The sequence below is a fragment of the Trachurus trachurus genome, assembly GCF_905171665.1.
Source record: "Trachurus trachurus genome assembly, chromosome: 24".
Lineage (NCBI taxonomy): Eukaryota > Metazoa > Chordata > Actinopteri > Carangiformes > Carangidae > Trachurus > Trachurus trachurus.
This window is the reverse complement of record NC_139910.1, coordinates 7,850,305-7,865,134: the sequence shown is the minus strand read 5'-3', so window position 1 is coordinate 7,865,134 and position 14,830 is coordinate 7,850,305. Positions and strand designations below refer to the sequence as shown.

General features: G+C 38.9%; 1 protein-coding gene and 1 long non-coding RNA gene across 4 annotated transcripts in view; one reads left to right on the top strand and one right to left on the bottom strand.

The window, feature by feature from the left end:
• Positions 1-14,830, top strand: part of LOC311007906 (exostosin-1) — a gene marked incomplete at both ends in the record, with an annotated part of 283,911 nt that overhangs the window by 151,015 nt on the left and 118,066 nt on the right. The window lies entirely within an intron of this gene.
• On the bottom strand, positions 11,293-13,348 carry LOC311007454. The gene is made up of 4 exons (XR_014596419.1): positions 13,294-13,348; positions 13,087-13,187; positions 11,867-11,885; positions 11,293-11,698 (listed from the first exon to the last, which is right to left on the bottom strand). It is a non-coding gene; the product is annotated as an uncharacterized lncRNA (long non-coding RNA).

Sequence of the window (14,830 nt, the reverse complement as noted above, 5' to 3'; positions counted from 1 at the left end):
GTCTCAGAATATGAATAAAACAGATGTCATTCTGCAGATATCTTATAAGCTTAATGCTAATGCAATCTATTCTATTCCATAAATCCTCAATCGCACATGTGCATTTTTTGTACTAGAATATTTCTAATTCATTCTATTTAATTTTATTTTTAGATTTTTATTCTACTCCTACTTTTTTTTTTTTGTTTTTTTTTACTATTTTTTGTACCTTTTTTGTCTGCACCTGACACCACGTCAAATTACTTGTGCTGTAAAGTGACCTTTACTGCTCTTGGCAACAATAACATTTCTGATTCTGATTCTGATCTATTTGGCTGCTAAATGGTTCGGTCCTATGCTATTGTTGATTTTTTCTTTATATATTAAAGTCTCAAGACCTTTGGAGGGTAAAGAGATTATGTAATAAGTAAATGCCGACTGCACTTTATTTTAATTTGATGCCTTTTTGGCAGCAAAAGGAATATGTTTCATAATTTTTTTTGTGTGTGTTTTTTCTTTAAAAGATGAATAAACAAAGGGTTAATGTAACCAAAAACTAATCAACTGCAGATTTATTGATAATTAAAGTTGAAAGAGAGTTATTTATTAAGAATTTAAATGAAATATCTCACAGAGTTTTGGCTTTAACTCTTCTTCTTCTTGATGGTACAACCTTAAACTCTAACTCAGAAACACAATGAAGAGAGAGCTTACTTCAATAATATCACAAAGCAGTGTTTATCTTTTTCCTACCAGTTTTATTCAGAGGTTTGCAAAAGCAAGCAAAGCAACTGTAACATCATTCACAAATGATTTCAAGCGTTGCCAAAAGCGACTGCTCATCAAGCTCTTTATTCAAACCCAAGGCTGCTGGTTTGCCGTCGTCGGTTCCTGATTCGTTTGTTCGCAGCAGTTTAAACTCATGAACATGAACAGGTTTATTTGCGATTATACCGCTGTCCTTCATCGTAATCTTGCTGGTCCTGCTGTGCTGGTTGTCTGTAGAGGACAGAATTAAAGTTAGAGCTCTTTACATGTATGATCAGAAACATGCAGCAAATTAAGATGCAGGTGGTTTGAATTAGCTTGATTATTGATTTAGTAGGATTTTTAACTGTTATGGCTTAACTTTTATGTTTTTACAGGTTTTAATTGAAATCTGTCTTGTTGAGAACGCTAAACATGGGTCAGATGCTCTCACCTGTTCAAGTGTTCTGGAAATGCAAAGAAAGAAGAAAAAAACAGGATGTTAAATAATAATCTCATCAATGTTTTGATATTTCATTCCCACTTCATAGTAAGCCTATACAGATGTTACTGGTTCAAATTTGCGGACTTCACGCGTGGTCCACGCGAGACGGCACAAGACTCATGCATTTTTTTTCTTTGGCGAGACAAGAGGTTTTAATGAAAAGCCTCAATGTGCCAAAACAACCGCCAGGTGGCATCTGTGAGAACGGAGGACGACAGGCGGATGACTCAGTGATCTGTGCAGTAATCCACAGCTTAAACTCTAGGCTATTAAACTAGAACTAACTACTGTATACACTGCCTAAATCACAGAAACTATTGTAATATGATAAAGCCTGTCTTGCTTTATGACTTGATGATTATGTATCACATATCGCCGCGATTAGGAGTGGCGCTGTTCATGATACAGAATACAAGAGGATGAAAGGAGAACTAGCTGCAGACAGTAAATAATATAGTAGCCTCGTTTTTCAATGACAAAATGTAACGACGGCAGCTACAGTAGACTATAGCCCACGTCTCACTCTCTTTTTTCGGTCATCTGTCTCGTCATCTCCAAAATGTGTTTTTAAAATGAGCCAACTACAGTACTGTGCAGTAGTGCCGCAGATTTCTCACTCCGCACCTTGTTTGAGAGTGCAGCTGGATGATTTCTTGTGAATGAACGGGTCTGTGTCACTTTGGGGCTGGGCGATAAAACATAGGATAAATAACTTTCCCTCGATAGAAGACGCGGCCGATACAAAGTCGTTTCATTCATCCATTTTTTGACAGACAACACAAACAGCCAGTGATAATGAGAGTGGTGACACCGTCAGCCATGCAGCCGGCCTGGACTTTTTATTTTTAATTATGAAGGATCATCTGCGCAAGGCAAAGATGATAGCATCAACAAAACACGGCGTAACACACGCGGCTGTATGGGACAGGCTTTTATTTAATTCAGAACAAACCGCTTAGCAAAAATGGAAAATATAGTCTATAATAATTAATTGATCTGTTGTTTGGCCACTGTTTGAAAATAACCCGAATTATGAGCAAATAATCTGATCCAGAACAGCAGTCATAATCAGACTTCTTCTAAATAAACCTAAACATTAAATAACTGGGTCAGGTCGGACCATGGGGTTATTTTTTCTCTTCTTCTTCACAGGAGAAAATGAGGTGCGCTGCGCTCACGGACGCGTTGATGTTTTGTGATTTATCTGCTGCCTTGACTCTGCCCTTTATACATGTGCGTTCAGATTAACAATAAGACAAGCCATGGTTGAGTTTATTGAGTTTTAGCTGCTCAATCTCATTGTTTCAAAGAAAAGGGATTGATTTTTATAACGAAATGAAACGAAAACAATATTATATTGATACATTGTTGTAAAAAAAATCCAAAAGAAACGAAAATGAACTAAAGAAAATAACTTTCACACACACACATTAAAACAGTGCGATTGGTTGAAAGCTGATAATTAGCCATGTGCTTATAAGCTGATTGGCCGAAACCAAGAACAAAGCCGCGTGAATGGCCAATCGCCATGTGTTAACATTTCCATATTCCGCACATTCTGTGACAAACTGTAAACTGTTTTCTTGTCTGTAACAACATCTATTGCACGTCTGTCCGTCCTGGGTGAGGGATCCCTCCTCTGTTGCTCACCCTGAGGTTTCTCCTGTTTTTCCCTGTTAAAAGGGTTTCCATGGAGTTTTTCCTCAGTCGATGTGAGGGTCTAAGGACAGAGGATGTTGCTACGATGCCATGTAAAGCCCTTTGAGACAAACTGTTTGTAAAAACGGGCTATACAAATAAAATTGCCTTGCCTTGCCTTGCCTTAATCAGCTGTTTCGATGGGCGTTATATGAATAGAGATGTTAATGTGGTACTTTGCACATAGGCTATTTTCTGTAACTGGAAGAAAAACAGCCAGCTGGAAGAATGTGTTGCCTAAATCTTTTACTGTGTGGGAGATCTCCACCAACGTAGCCGGGGAGAAAGTGATCAAAAGTTGTATTGTGTGTTTAATGCAATAATAATATGACCTAACAACAGATGAATTCGTACATAAACAGGTCCTAAATTATGAAATGTCATAGTTTTGAAGTTTAGAGGCAAAACAGGTTTTATTGTCAGTAGTCGCTGGAGGGACGATTGATACAGCTGTTTCAAATGTCCCTCACGCCACCGTGCGTAGTGATTGTGGTCACACTGCGCGATCAATATCTGTATATAAATCACCAAATTAATAGCCTAACTGTTTTGCAATGAACAACAACCGATTTGAATGAACAACATGTATTTTTAATAAACACCACATATTTTTAATGTTCGTGTTTATGACGTGAATCAACAGATATTCAGCAAAGTGAGGGGAAAATGCCGAGGGAAAAATGACAATATGTTCAACTGTGTATCCATAAACATGACTTAGGGCAGGGAAATAAGTAAATTAAATGAAAATGCAGTTGTCCAACAACTCGTACAAAAGAAGAAAGGCGAGTTTAATCGAAATGCGGATCTTGACAATTGCGCACGGGACAAAAATATTTATTTGACCTATTTATATTGTGAGAAATTATGTGACATTTTGGCAATAACAAGTACACTAGTATGTTGTCCGATATGCTTCATAAAAACGAGAGTAATGTCAGTAGTTTCTGTTTAAAACATGCTGTTTCAACCGTCCCTCCTCTGCGCAGATGATCCTTCATAATTAAAAATAAAAAGTCCAGGCCGGCTGCATGGCTGACGGTGTCACCACTCTCATTATCACTGGCTGTTTGTGTTGTCTGTCAAAAAATGGATGAATTAAACCTATAGACTTTGTATCGGCCGCGTCTTCTATCGAGGGAAAGTTATTTATCCTATGTTTTATCGCCCAGCCCCAAAGTGACACAGACCCGTTCATTCACAAGAAATCATCCAGCTGCACTCTCAAACAAGGTGCGGAGTGAGAAATCTGCGGCACTACTGCACAGTAGGCTACTGTAGTTGGCTCATTTTAAAAACACATTTTGGAGATGACGAGACAGATGACCGAAAAAAGAGAGTGAGACGTGGGCTATAGTCTACTGTAGCTGCCGTCGTTACATTTTGTCATTGAAAAACGAGGCTACTATATTATTTACTGTCTGCAGCTAGTTCTCCTTTCATCCTCTTGTATTCTGTATCATGAACAGCGCCACTCCTAATCGCGGCTATCAGGCTGTCAGCATTGTCCCCAAAACGTCTGAGCAGTATTTAGTACGGTGCTGCCACCTAGAGGAAAACAGTTGTGGTGAAAAGTCACGCGATCCTGCAGTGCAGGAAAAACCCCGCAATTTTGAACCAGTAACATCTGTACCTTATGAAGGATTTGTGAATGGTTTAAAGCCAGTTTATTAATTTGCTTGACATTACTAAATAATTGTTTTATCGACAGATGACTAAAGCAGCCTCAGTCGGTCTAAGTTTTGAAGCCGACACGTTGGGCTCTGGTTTCGCAGACCAAGTGCAAGAGAATCGCAGTGCAGGTGCACGAAACTTGCAAAGTTTCAACTAATAAAGACACTCACATTTAAACCCTTTGTAACAAAGTTGTGTAGTGTGCACAGATCACAAATACCATGCATAACGGGGATGAAATCAGTGGCTGGAGTTTCGATTACGCCAACTGCCTTTGATCTGACATCAGATGTGACGGGACAGTCGATATAGAGATACATAATATGCATATTTGGATAGTTGCATTGAATAGTAGTTTTTGTGATTATTAATTACATTGATAATGTTGCCTGACATTCTGGAAAGCTGCCTGTGAGGTTTTGGCGACGCGTGCACTCACTGTACTGTACACGCCGGTCAGCCAAACCATCACTGGACCGGCTGTGCTGAAAGTAGACCAGGTTGGAGCTGGTGAGCTTTCAGCACACTTTCAGCGCAGCCTTTTGGCACCAAACTGCCAATGCCCCAAGCTGAATCTGTCGACACCCCAAACTTGCACTGCGTGGGGCTCCACCACCCTGCGCCACTTTGCGCCACGCCAGGAAACTAGAGCCCATTGTGTGTGTTTTCACATGTGAGTTACCTTTCAATCCGGCCTTGGCACCCCTGAATGTGGCCTTGATACCATTCCAGATGTTTTTTATGTGTTTAAAGAAACACTCTCCGGGTTCAGCCATGAGAACCACCAGAGACAGCACGAGAAAGACCATAGCGAGCCTCATCCTGCAACACAGGAGAGTTGATTCAGGTTGATTCCTGCTGATGTTTAATACCTTCTCTTCTCAAAGTTACACAATTAAAAAAATATATCAAGGCAACATGTCATAATGTAAAGAATCGAAAGTACCAGATCTCATCACATCCTAAAGGAAATAAAACTATGACGCAGTGTGTGTGTGTGTGTGTCGTTTACCTGGCGTTAGATTGATGGTATCAGTTGACAGAGCACAGAGTCAGCAGTTGTGAGATCTACAGCTGATATGAGCTGATTGTGCTGAACACTTAGTGAAATAGCTGTTTCACCAAGTGGGCGGGGCTCAAAGGAGCTCCTCGTGTATCTTTTTTAGTATCTATAATACACTGTGTTGTCTCAGGCTCGGTAGGTGTTGGTCTTAAATTCAGTTCCTGTTGTTGGAAGGTGGTAAGACTCAATAAAAGTTGTAAAAAGAGAAGAATGTTATGCAATGTGTGGCGAGACATACACGCACACACACACACAGCAAATGTTTGATTATGAAACACCTCTGAAAATACCTGGACTTAATCCTTTCAAGCTTCACTCTTGATGCGTGGCATGAACTTCCCAACGCGCTGCACCTCTAACCACACACTCGTCAGCGATGTCAGTGCAGGTGTTTTCAGTCGAGGTCTCCGAGGCCGAACACCTGCTGTCGCATCGGTGATTGAAGCGGCAGCGATTTCAGCTCTTAATTTTCTAAATCCCCAGTCAGCGCCTCGCCGGCCTTTATCTGCTAGGTCCGAGTAAATGCCATTAAAATGAACCCAAGCTGTAACTCGACAACACAGAGCTATAGGTCGAAGCGCGTCCTGCCTTTGTGCTCAGACGTGGGAGCTCCACAGAGTTCATGACAAACCATTTGGAGGAATTATAGTTGAACCTACACAGAGTAAAAGATCCATTCAATAACAGCATCATCCACCAAGATCTCTACAGCTCCATCACACAATAACACGTTCTCACTTCAACACAAAAAATGTATGAAATGTTGATTGATGAGCTGGTAAGGGGGGTTTTATTCCCATTTGAAAGAGTCGGGTTAGCCATCTCTACTGGTTTCCAGTCTTTGTGCTAAGCTAATGCTAACTGACAGCTGGCAGAAGCTAATTTCTTGATATAACTTTTTCATCTCATATATTTTTAACACGTCTGGGGAAAAAGCATCCGTCATTAGGGTTAGGTTTAATTCATCTTTTCCCAACCTAGCATCTCTCCACTCCCCAAGTTCAGCCGGAGAACGACCAACATTTACTATCAATTTCACCCTGAAAAAAATAAAATAGAAAGCATCACATATCTTAAACTTTTACTTTTTAGTTTCTCACAAGCTGAGGCCGTAGTCTGCACCTGAGGGACCTTCTAATGATGTTGCCTGCGCTGGGGTTAAAATCATATTGTCAGTGTTGACCTGGTATTCAGGAGAAATGTTTAATATTGTAGTTTCTCTTAAGTTCTACAGATAAAAATATATTTCATATGAAGTAATTTACAAGACTGCCTTTCCAAGCTGTGATGAATGAATAGACTCAAAGTCGCTGAAACATTGTACTCTCTCTTAGTTTTTCTCCAAACATGTTAATGACTTGAACAATGTAGCCTTAAAAAAAATCTGGACATTGTTGTATACTTTCATCTCTTTCAATCTGGAGTTACATTGCCCATCTACATTAAAAAGAACTGAAATTCATGAATTGTACAAGACCTGGGAATTAATGAGCATTAATATCACATACAGTTGGCATTTCACATCCATACAGATCTGCACCATGTGGCCTGAAGTGGCTGCAACTCTGCATTTTGTGGCTTTGTTAAATATCACCAGTGCATTTGACCAAACACACATGATGTTTCCAAATAAGGAAGAGAAGTGGCTAACGTTAATCAGCATAATGTTGTGAAACCAGTAAGTGGGAACTATCGACATCTTCATCGAGGTGTTAAAACCATTTTTCAAGTGTTGTTGCTGTGACACAACAACAGAGTTGAATTGCACTAAAACCAACGATTGAGCAATTTGCTTAATTTGAACCCCACTGAAACAAATTAGAAGAATATCTTGTGTATCAGCAACTTGTCTTGGATTTGTGTCTTGAGCCCAGTCGCACAACACTGCAATCAGCTCCAATGAACAGGAACACATTAATGAAGAGTCACCAGCAAATGGCTGATCCCACTGTTGAGCTTAGTTTGCAAATTATTATTTGAGTAAAAACAAATGTATGAGCAGAGGTTCGGCCGAATCTTATTTTAAATGAATAGATTTATGTATTTCTGTGTGTGCTGTGGGAAAGATTTATTTTACATGAAGCGGGAACATGCAGCTGAAACCTTCCAACTGTTTCCCTTCATTAGTTTTGTACATGGGGATGAAGAACCAGCGAGTTAAGCATCACTGCTCTGCTGCTTTTTGTGTTGAGTGTAAGAAATAGAAACAAACACAGTGTTCTTTTGCACAGTGAATATAAGGCCCCAGTTATTCACCACCATTTGAAAAAAATAAATAAATACAGATTCAGAAGAGAAATGTAAACAGCCGTTTTAGAGCTTCCAGAAGTTAAAAGAAAAAAATAAAATTTTGTCAAGTCACTGTTAGCATGGAAGAACATTTTTATCAGCGATCAACACATTGATGCTGATGAGTAGTTTTGACTACTCATGTCAAGTCACTGTTATTGTGGAAGAACATTTTATCAGCGATCAACACATTGATGCTAATGAGTAGTTGTGACACCAGCACCCAAAGTGAGAGTGGCCTGCTCGCTGCAGAAAGAGGTAGTAGGTAAAGAGGTAAATTCCTGCAAAACCGCTGATGCGCATTCCCGTCGGGGGCAGTTTTTCGGCAAGCAGTCTCTGCATTTGCCTTGAAAACAACTCCATCTCGTAATGTTCTGTTATTATCTCATATGGTGAATGTGCAGGTCACAACTTGTCCACAAAAGCGTTTTGGAGTTGTTGGATTGTGTATTTGATGAGTTTGATGAGGGAAACCAAGAAATCCCATTAGCCTCAGTAGCGTAGCTCTGAGCAGCTTCCCGCTCTAAAGATAGATTGCACTGACAATTAAAGGTAACGAACCTACTACTAAAACTATAGGAATTATGGCAATGGGCGAATTTGCTAACATTTTTTGGAACTATCCCTTTAACTTTAAAGAATGAGTTTCTCATCTACCAAAACAAGCTGTCCTCAGTGCCTCATCAGCCAATCAATGTGCAAGTCCAGCTTTTCTAAGAAGGGGAAATAATTTAACTTGAGAGGAGCCATAAATATGAAGAACAAGTTGAAGTCTTTGATTTTCAGTAAAATGTAGTACTGAGAACATCTTTTTTGAAAGTCTTAATGTGTTCTTCTAATTAGTTCAAGTCAAAGTTCAAGTTAAGTCAAAGGGTGGATTGAAATGTTAAATTCTTACTGCTTCACAAAGTCAAAGTCAAAAGAGAGGGTGAGGGTGAAGGGATAAATTACTGTTTTTCTTGAGAGACTCTTTTTCACAAAAATGCATTTTTCTCAACTTTCTAGAAAAAAAGTGGCCTTTTTGGTGCAACCAGGCTCTATTCAACGTAAGATAAATCAAGAATGTAACAAGGTACAAACAAATATTTTTTTCCCTAGTTAAATAGAGAGTCTCCTCTTTCCTTTGAGCTATTTGGTGTTTTCAGAGTCATAGTACAAAATATTCTGTGGGTCTTGAAATATTACTCAAAATGCCCCGAAACGCTGGCACAAGGCACTGACCATTTTATATAAAAGGGCTGGCACTTAATGAGTTAATACAGTTTTAAAGAAATCTGCTTGTTGCTCCTGAGATTTAACCTGAGGAGTTAAATTTAAAGTGTAGCATGTGATCTGTACAAAGTGACTTACATTTCTTTAAAAGCCAAAAGCTTCTCTGAAATATTGTCTCGATAAGAAAATCCCCTTTGCAAAGCCATTTCAGAGATAATGCATACAATCATTGGGAATTACAGTGGATATTGACTTAGCCAGTTAATGTCAAATTACACCATGTAGATAGTGGTATTGTCTAGAGTTAGCGCTGTATGCCAACCCGACTGCCTCTCATGCCGTGTCATCCTGACTTTGCACTATACTCTTCCTGATTTCAGAATTGCACACTCAGAACTGTTTTTATTATATAGAGCTGAATATAGAGACATGTAAGTACATTTGTATAGTTAAAGAAGATGTATAAGGACAGAATGTGTTTCTGTAGAGTTTCAAACTGTTGAAAATGTTGTGTTGCAGAGATGCAGAGGACAGATTTCCACATTGGATTAATGAGGTTTACCTAAACATATCTAATAACACGGGCTGAAACTTGTATGAGCGTTTTGCTTTATTGTGCTGTTATTTCTCAACACATATCACCAATAACACATTGCAGTACTACAAAATCCAAGATCTCCCATTTATATCATCTCTGTGGAAGCCTTCTCTGCAAAAGGAGTTATTAAAAGCTGCTCCACTTTATATCGTAATTGCTTGTTATAATGTCACAGTGTCATATGTTTGTTTACTGCCCTCTGCTGCCTCAGAAGACTTTGGAGGAAAACACTGTTGAAGGAAATATCTTGTGCAGGGTTCACACACACATCTGTGTAGATGGTGGAAGCTGCATTATTTTATCCTGATGTAAGAAAGATGCAAGAAACGGTAGGAGATATTGTTGTGTTAACATTGCTAATCTATTAAAACTGACAGGAAAGAAACAACATATCATTATAAAAGTGCCATATTTCCAAATATTTAGCATTTTTTCAAAATCAAGCCCCATTAGGAAACTTAAAATCCCAAATTTCCATTGCAAAAGTATAGTTTAGATTGACGTTTGGTTCAGTAGCAGTGTTCTTTTTCTTTTCTAGTTTTTGCTTCACAGTGGCTCAACCATCGTCCTGACAAATTTAGCCTGATTTTGATCAAATAAATGTTTGTCCAACTTCTTCAGCTGCTGCTCTGTCACGCTGTGTCTCCCCCTGGTGGCCCATCTATTGAAGGGCGAGACAAGATGTCGCCCACATGCCTCACATGTATAAATTATTTAGTAAGTGAAGTGTATGATGAAATTATAACAGTTGTAAAAAAAAAAATTCTCTTATGTAGACTAACTTGATCCCTAAATACAAAAAATTGAGTGCAATTATATATAAACTCGAAATTACTTTACTGTTGTAATTTAAAAAACAACAACAACCCTGTATTAGACAAAATGTAAAATTTCTCAAATGCATCGATGTCTGGATTTAAAGTAAAGTGTTACCATTTTTCAGTTGGTAGTTTTATATTTACAGTAGAATTAGTTGTTAAACCTTATTTCTCAGGTTGGAATTACATAAAAGCTTAAAGGGATAGTTCAACATTTTGGCAAATTGGCCCATTGCCGGTGCAGAACGGTGGAGCAGAGCCCCGAGCTGCTCAGAGCTACGCTACGGAGGCTAATGGAATTTCTTGGTTTCCCACATCAAACTCATCAAATACACAATCCAACAACTTGTATTCGAGGCAAATGCAGAGACTGCTTACCGGAAAACAACTCTGTTTCGTAATGTACTATTATTATCTTATAGCGTGGTGTATGTGCAGGTCACAACTTGTCCACAAAAGCGTTTTGGAGTTGTTGGATTGTGTATTTGATGAGTTTGATGAGGGAAACCAAGAAATTCCATTAGCCTCTGTATCGTAGCTCTGAGTAGCTTGGACCGACAATTAAAGGTAACAAACCTACTCCTAAAACTAAACATTTTGAACTATCCCTTTAAGACCTTAAAGAAAAAAAACTCATACGTTTCAAATAAAACACAGACATAGTATGTCTTGACATTTACTTGCAGATTTATTTCAGATGTCTCAGTTTGCACGTTATTACTGCAATAAGCATTTCATAGCATCATGAAGCAGCAGATTTCTTCATTGTCAAATAGCATTTTCAAATAAGACACAGACTAGGGCTGTGTCCGAAATCACTCACTCAATCCCTACTCCCTACTCACTATATAGTGAATAGGGGGTGATTTCGGACACAGACTAGTACTTTGAGATGTGTCATTGCAGATTTATTTCAAAAGGCTCAATTTTTTTCTGACTGTTGCACTTTTCAGTCATCATGCATGAAGCATTTCATAGAAGCAAAAACCAAATAAGTTTGACTCTGGCTTCTTCAATTAAACGGAGGCTGCCCTGCGTTGTACTCGATGGAGCGTTTGTCCAGCTTGTCCATGGTGTCATCGTATTCTCCTCTCCCTCTCCTCCGCTGGATGAGTCTATTGAAGAAGAGGTAGTTATCAATGATAACAATAACAATAACAGAAACTGGAAAAAAAGTAATTATTAAATAATGATCATAATAATTATGGAATTAATGTGTATTTTAATGCATGGAATAATTGTGTAAAGAAAAAGAAATTAAAGAAAAGTGCAAAAGTGCTTACCCATGAATCCACTTGGCGCCTAAATTGAACAAACAAAACAAAACAAACATTAAAATTATACTAATCTTGTATGTCGTTTTTTTAAACAATCAGAATTAATAGTGCAGATGTTTTAGCCACAGATTACCGCAAAATATTGTTCTCTGGTATGCAACATACAGTTCAGTGATTTCATTGTATTCTACTACATATTTTTAACTCATTGAGTGCCGCGCTCCTTTCCAAAGTTTTAGTCAAGTGTACCGGCAATTTAGACCATTTTTGACTTTTTATGTAGAGCCATACTGTATTCTATATTATTGCCACCAACACATACTGTAGCTCAATTGAAAGGTTTAACTTTATGCTTCAAGTGGCCACAAACCGTTTGTTTCTACGTGCCTCTGTTCCTGAGAAAAGTCAAGCTAAACATGGCTGGGTTTCACCAAAATCCCTCCTTTTTTTCTAGAAAAGGAGATACAGCGTCTTTTATGAAAGGTGCGCTGTTTGTGTCTGTCGCTCTTCTGACACTCGCATTTATGGATCAAAGGGCTCGTATAAGATAAATATACACAACAATTGTTGTTCTATTCACAAAACCACCATCGGGGGCGGGGGGGGCGCCACTAAACAACAATAACACAGACGCACCGTGCCGTGTCACAGCCTCTCCCCGCGGAGCGTGAGGGTCAGTCGGCCACCGCGGCTCGGGAAGACCGGTCCCGCCGGTGGTCGCGGTCCTTCTGTGGTACGGGTCGGTGATGCCGGTCTGCTTTGGTCCAGAGACCATCAGATTTTACCGCGGGAGGACTTTGGGGAGGACACGGTGTTGCTCCAGATGAAGACCGGGCGGGACTGTCGGCTGAGAGCTTCCTGTTTCTGCTCCGAGCTGCTGGAGCAGCACAGGTGAGAGCAGAGCAGCTGCTGCATCTGCATGCAGAACTCCGTTTGCAATAGCCGAGTTATGATAAAAAACTTCCAGATCATGAGCTGTCATGTGACTTTGATCGTCATCTATTTCAGTTCTCCTCGTCGTAGAGTCCCCAAATTTACATATAATGTGTATTAAAGTGTCTATTTTCATAATTTAAAAAAAAAGCAAAAAACGAAAAATCTCGTTTTTGGCACTCAACGCATGGGAACGAAAAACGAGAAATTACGTGGTTGGCACTCAATGAGTTAATAGCTATGTTACGTCAAAAATATTTGCCATTGAAATTCCCAATGATTTCATGACTTACCGTGAATGGCTCCTCTGAAAATCAATCCAAAAATGCACTCTCCAGGTTCGGCCATGAGGACCACCATGGACAACACAAGAAAGACCACCGTACACTTCATCCTACACAAAAAAGAAGAAAAGAAAAATCATATAATAACAGATCACAATACCCCCCACGATTCCCAGATTTCTTTCTCGAAGTGAGTCAGAAATATGTAGCTCTTACCTCTCCACTGATACAGACAGCCACAGAACAAAGTGAACACTTAGATTCACTGCCAATATCTGTTTCGTACTAATTACCAGATATGCCTCTTTTTATACAGTCATGAGCATTGTGTAATATTCATTATTACCAGAAGAACAAACGCTACCATTCGCCAATGAGGGGCTGATAACTGATCTAATCTCTAAAAACCACAAAAACCAAAGGCAGTTAACTAGATCTCAATATGGGAAGTCCACCCAGCACTCGCTTCTTTCATCACGTTTTAAAATTGAGGTTAAAAAGTTGCTCAAGAATTTTTCTCACTGACCTGTGGGAAGTCATTCAGCCATATTCAACGTTTTGACATTGTCTCCTTTATTGGTTTCCAGACATTCTTACAATCATACACACTAATTGATTTTATAATGTACCTGTCCAGGTTGTCCCCTGCCCACTGTCCTATAACAGCCAGGATTGGCTCCAGCATCTCTATCTACACACTGTTGCTGTTTAGATTGTAACTAGGTAGATGTTGTGTTCCAGTTATATAAAAAATACATAGAAATATTTAGTCCACCCAGCCCTGTCCTGCAGGGTGTGGGTTGATTGAATTGATTTCATAATGTATCTCTATCTACGTATCAGCTGGATGTTTAGACTGTGATGTAGCTGGAAGTAGTAAGTGGACATGTTTATTAATGGTCAGTGTTCGCCAGCAGTTACGATCTCTCCTCCGAGTGCTGTCTTGTGTTTACACACCAGCCTCCATTTGGGCCACACGTGAAGAGGAGCAGTAGTTTCCAACACATGTGTTATAGTTTATTTGATTAATATTAGGTCATAATATGCTACAAATCATTTGTTAGATGTGCACAAACTAGGCTTCGAGCAAAGTTTTACCATTGATCAGTTGGTAGTTTTATGATATTTATGGTAATGTTAGTTAATATGAGATAATAGTCAGGTTTTAATTACATAGAGTGACTTAATAAAGGCCCTCGTCATTTCCAAATAAAACACAGACAAGTGTGTTGACAATGTTGCATTGCATATTTATTCCAAATGTTTGAGTTTTCCTGGCCATTTGTGTTTGTAGGTTATTATTGGAATAAGCGTTTCATATGATCATGAACACTGACATTCATCTCTTTATATGTACAGTGCTGATTTCATGAACATTGATTTCATGAACATTGGAGCTGCTGGATTGTATTTGATGAGTTTGATGAGGGAAACCAATAAGTACCTCGGTAGTGTAGCTCTGAGCAGCTCTGAGTAGTACTGACAATTAATTAAAGGTAACAAACCTACTCCTAAAACTATAGGGATTATGGCAATGGGCCAATTTGCCCAAATTTTGAACTATCCCTTTAGGACATTAAAGAAGAAAAAAAAACTTATCAGTTTCAAATAAAACACAGACATATGTCTTGACATTTACTTGCAGATTTATTTCAGATGTCTCAGTTTGCACTTGTAGGTTATCATTGCAATAAGCATTTCATAGCATCATGAAGCAACAAATTTCGTCACTGTCAAATAGCATTTTCAAATA